Below are 4,807 nucleotides of genomic sequence, written 5' to 3'. Positions count from 1 at the left end.
GGGCTTAGTTCCTCTGTGGCATGTGGGGGTATTTCTGGATCCCCTGCTTTGGCAGGTGTCCCCTGCATTGTTAGGTGGATTCTTAACCACAAGACCACCAGGGAAGCCCCATACTGCTTTTTAAATATTTATTCTTGGTAAATATGATTCTGTTTTTTGTATATATTTTATATATGTATACATATATATTTCATGTTGAGGTGAAACTGACATAAAATTAATCATCTTAAAGTGAACAATTCAGTGTCCCTTAATTATATCCACAATGTTGTGCAAATACCACCTCTAAAAAAAAAATACCTCTATCTACCTCCAAAACATTTTCATCATCACAGAAAGAAACCCCATGCCCCTTAAGCTGTTGTTTTCCATTCCCTACTGTTTCCTCACCCCTGGTAATGATCAGTCTGCATTCTGTCTCTGTGTATTTGCCTATTCTCGGTATTTCATATAAACGGTATCTTAAAATACATGACCTTAGGTGTCTGGCTTCTTTCACAAAAACCATTATGTTTTTGACCTTAATAGATGTTGCAGAATACATCAATACTTCATTCCTTTTTATGGTTGAATAATAAATACTCCATTGTATGGATATACATTTGCTTATCAGTTCATCTGTTGATGAACATTTGGGCTGTTTTCAGCTTTTGACTTTGTGAATAGTGCTGATATGAACATGTATGTACATGTACTTGTTTGAGAACATATTTTCAATTCTTTTGGGTTGTATATCCAGAAATGGATCTGCTGACTCAGTAAGTCTAGGGTAATCATTTTGATGAACCCCAAACTCTTTTCCACAGCATCTAAACGATTTTACATTTCCACCAGCAATATACGAGGGTTCCAGTTTCTCAATATCCTTGCAATAGCTGTATCTGTTGTCATTTTTTAATTATTATAACCATCCTAATAGGTGTGAAGGGATATCTCACTGTGGTTTTGACTTGACTTTCCTTGATAATTAATGATGTAGAATGTGCTTTTAATGATCTTTTCATTAAAAAATTAATGATCTTTTCATTAAAAAATTAATGATCTTTTCATGTGTTTATTGGTTATTTTACATATCTTTTTTGGAAAAATCTCTATTCAAGTCTTTTGCCATTTTTAATTGAATTGCTTATGGTTACAGAAGTTTTTCATTTTCTATATTGTAGTCTTGATCAGATACATGATTTACAAATATTTTCTCCTATGGGTTGGGTTTTTTGGTCTTGATCGTATCCTTTGATTCACAAAAGTTTTAAATTTTGATGAGGTTCAATTTATGTTGCTTGTACTTTTGGCATCATACTTAAGAAACCATTGACATATCAAAGATTTCCCCCTATTTTTTTTTTTTTATAGTTTTAACTTTTTTTCCCACCCTGCATTCCTTGTGGGATCTGTTTCTTGATCAGGGATTGAACCCAGGCTGATGGCAGTGAAAGTGCTGAGTCTTAACCACTGGATCACCAGGGAATTCCCAGTAGTTTTTTTTTTTTCCCCCAGTAGTTTTAATTCTTAAATTTAGAAATCCTCTGTTTTAAAATCATTGCTTTTTCATTTTTAAAAAAAAAATTGTTTATCTATTTGGCTCTACCAGGTCTTAGTTGCATCATGTGGGATCTAGTTCCCTGACCAGGGATCAAACCTAGGCTCCCTTCATTAGGAGTGGGGAGTCTAACCACTGGACCACCAGAGAGTCCCTTAAATTTAGAAATCTGGTCTGATTTTGGTTAATTTTTGTACCTGGCATAAGATAACGGCCTACTTTTTCCCTTTGCATGTGGACATCCAGTTTTCCAAGTACCATTTTGTTGTTAAGAGTGTCCTTTCTCCTTGGATGGGTCTTGGCACCTGATCAAATATCAGTTGACTATATGTGAGAGTTTATTTTGAGCTCTGTGTTCCATTACACTGGTCTGTATGTCTGTCTTTATGCCAGTTAGACACTGTTTTGATTACTGTAGCTTTGCAATTTTGAAACAGAAAGTATGAGTCCTACAACTTTGTTCTTCTGTTTCAAGGTAGTGTTGGCTATTTGGAGTCCCTTGCAATTCCATATGAGTTTTAAGATGTTCAAAATTGCCACTGGGATTTTGATAGAGATTGCACTGAATCTGTATAGCACTATGGGTCATGTTATAGACTGAATGGTATTCCCCTAAAATGTGTATGTTGAAGCCCTAACCCCAGGACCTCAGAACAGGTCTGTATTTGGAGATGAGTTCAGTTCAGTTGCTCAGTCATGTCCAACTCTTTGCGACCCCATGAATCACAGCACGCTAGGCCTCCCTGTCCATCACCAACTCCCAGAGTTCACTCAAACTCATGTCCATCGAGTCAGTGATGACATCCAGCCACCTCATCCTCTGTCGTTCCCTTTTCCTCCTGCCCCCAATCCCTCCCAGCATCAGAGTCTTTTCCAATGAGTCAACTCTTCACATGAGGTGGCCAAAGTATTGGAGTTTCAGCTTTAGCATCAGTCCTTCCAATGAACACCCAGGACTGATCTCCTTTAGGATGGACTGGTTGGGATCTCCTTGCAGTCCAAGGGACTCTCAAGAGTCTTCTCCAACACCACAGTTCAAAGCATCAATTCTTCGGTGCTCAGCTTTCTTCACAGTCCAACTCTCACATCCATACGTGACCACTGGAAAAACCATAGCCTTGACTAGACGGATCTTTGTTGGCAAAGTAATATCTCTGCTTTTTAATATGCTATCTAGGTAGGAAACCTTTTAAAAGGGGATTATTTTCAGGACTTCCCTGGTGGTCCAGTGGTCAAGAATCTGCCTTGCAATGCATGGGGACATGGGTTTGATCCCTGGTCAGGGGCTTTCCTGGTGGCTCAGATGGTGAAGAATCTACCTGAGACGTGGGTAAACCCAGGTTTGATCCCTGGATCAGGAAGATCCCCTGGAGGAAGAAATAGAAACACACTCCAGTATTCTTGACTGGGAAATTCCATGGACAGAGGAACCGGGTGGGCTACAGCCATGTGGTTGCAAAGAGTTGGATACAACTGAACGACCAACCCAGGGAACTAAGATTCCACATGCTGGGTGGCAACTCAGCCTGGGTGCCACAACTAGAGAGTCCCCATGCTGCAACTAAGACCTGAAATACATTTTTTAAAAGGTGATTATTTTAAAACAAGGCCCAGTGGACCCTAATCCAATCTGAAAGGTGTCTTTATAAGAGGGGTACTTTTGGACACTCAAAGAGATACCAGTGACATGACCATACCGAGGAAAGACTGTGAGGACACCACCAGAGGGCAGTCATTAGCAAGCCAAGAAGAGAGGCCTCAGAAACCAATCATAAAAGGTCTTGAAAGGTGTTTTGTTACGGCAGCCCTAGCAAACTAATACAGATGGTATTGCCAACAATGTTAATGGGATGTCTCTCCATTTATTTAAGTCTTTAATTCCTTTCAGCAATATTTTGTCGTTTTCAGTACACAAGTCTTTTTCCTTCTTGTATAAATTTATTCTTAAATATTTTATTCTTTTTGTTGTAAGTAGGATTGTTTTTTAAAAATTTTTTTCTGATTATTCATTGCTTGTGTACAGAAATGCAACCGATTTTTGGGTTGATTTTGTCTACTTCAACTTAACTGAACATGTTTATTAGCTGTTTTCCATGTATGTGGACTCTACCTATAAAATTTTATTGAAAATGGCTTTGGCATTTAATTGCCATCTGCCATATGCCACCTGTCTTTAGTAATCAGGTAATTTGATAATCTTGCTCAGCTTCCTTCTATTTTTATCTGATTTAGGGTTAATACAAGAAATGGATGTTGAATTTTAGAAAAAGCTTTTGCAGATACCTGGCAACCCACTCCAGTGTTCTTGCCTGGAGAATCCCGGGGACGGGGGAGCCTGGTGGGCTGCCGTCTATGGGGTCGCACAGAGTCGGACACGACTGAGCGACTTAGCAGCAGCAGCAGTCATGTAACAGGTGGCACACCTGAGCCTCTGTCTCTTCATCTATGAAATGGGGATAATGATAGAATATTCCTTATAGAACATCGTGAAGATTTTCTTAGATTGCTCATCTAAGAAAAGGGATCTGCTATAGACTGAAAGTTTGAGTTCCACACAAATTCCTATGTTGAAACCTAACCCCCAACGTCACTGTATCAGGAGGGGATTAGACTGTGAGGGCAGGACCCTCGTAACTGAGATTAATGCCCTTATAAAAGAGGCCCCAGTGAACTTCCTCATCCTTTCTGCCATGTGTCGTCGCTGTGGTTTAGTCGCTCAGTCATGTTTGATTCTTTGCAACCCCACGGACTGTAGCCCTCCAGGCTCCTCTGTCCATGGGGATTCTGCAAGCCAGAATACTGGAGTGGGTTGCCATTTCCTTCTCTAGGGGATCTTCCCGACCCAGGGACTGAACCCACCTCTCCTGCATTGGCAGGCATGTTCTTTACCACTGAGCACCAGGGAAGCCCTGGTGGCTACCACAAGGACACAGTAAAAAGATGGTCACCCATGAACCAGGAAGCAGGTTCTCACCAGACGCCTCATCTCCAGGCACCTTGATCTAGGACTTCCCAGCCTCCAGCAGTATGATAAATAATTTTCCATTACTTGTAAGCCACCTAGTCTATGGTCTTCTGTTACAGCAGTTCAAATGGACTTAGGTCAAAATAGGATGTTGTCTCGTCACATTCTCCTTAATTTGCATTAGTGCAATAAATTTTGTTGATAAATCTGTACCTTTGATTATTGAGCATATTGCCTGGCCATCGCTGACCTCCCTGCTGAACCCCAGACCTGAGGTTCCCGCAGCCTCCTGAATAGACTTC

Source organism: Bison bison, unplaced genomic scaffold, assembly GCF_000754665.1.
Source record: "Bison bison bison isolate TAMUID 2011002044 unplaced genomic scaffold, Bison_UMD1.0 scf7180017864280, whole genome shotgun sequence".
NCBI classification, from domain to species: domain Eukaryota; kingdom Metazoa; phylum Chordata; class Mammalia; order Artiodactyla; family Bovidae; genus Bison; species Bison bison.
Note: the sequence above shows the minus strand (reverse complement) of the source record.